Source organism: Penaeus monodon, chromosome 34, assembly GCF_015228065.2.
Source record: "Penaeus monodon isolate SGIC_2016 chromosome 34, NSTDA_Pmon_1, whole genome shotgun sequence".
NCBI classification, from domain to species: domain Eukaryota; kingdom Metazoa; phylum Arthropoda; class Malacostraca; order Decapoda; family Penaeidae; genus Penaeus; species Penaeus monodon.
In genome coordinates, this window is record NC_051419.1 from 20,319,766 (window position 1) to 20,320,176 (window position 411).

The following is a 411-nucleotide window of genomic DNA, read 5'->3' on the forward strand; positions in this document are numbered from 1 at the left end:
AGGGTTTTATGTCGCACACTCTAAAATTTCCTTTCAGGGTGGGGAAACTTTGCATTTGCTTTTCTCTATCTTCGCCTTTGAAAATGGACAACTATTAATAAGTATGTGTCTTAAATCAGCATTACTTATGTTCAGCATGAGAATCTTCAGTTTTGAACACATGCATTTCTTTAGTTTTGTTCAATATAAATCAACTACTTACCGCACGCATGCAATCTTTCCTTTGCAGTGGACGGCGCAACACTGTCACTAAGCGGTAGTGTTGTGGCCTTGATACGCACGTGTGGTTGCCTTTGCGTGCTTTTGATGCTTACTTTCAGCATTGTGTCACTGTGGCTTATTTAAGATGTGAAGAGCTTAATAATTGATGTTGAAATTGATATTTCCTGTGAAATGTTGAGTTTCTCCCAC

The 411-nt window shown here is 38.7% G+C and overlaps 1 protein-coding gene across 1 annotated transcript in view; it reads right to left on the reverse strand.

Annotated features, from left to right (window-relative positions):
* Nucleotides 1–307, reverse strand: part of LOC119594636 (fatty acid hydroxylase domain-containing protein 2-like) — an 8,593-nt gene extending 8,286 nt beyond the window's left edge. The window contains exon 1 of the mRNA XM_037943686.1: nucleotides 203–307. The gene's annotated coding sequence lies outside the window, so the exon portion shown is untranslated. The remainder of the gene's footprint in view (nucleotides 1–202) is intronic.
* Nucleotides 308–411: the final 104 nt, after the last annotated feature.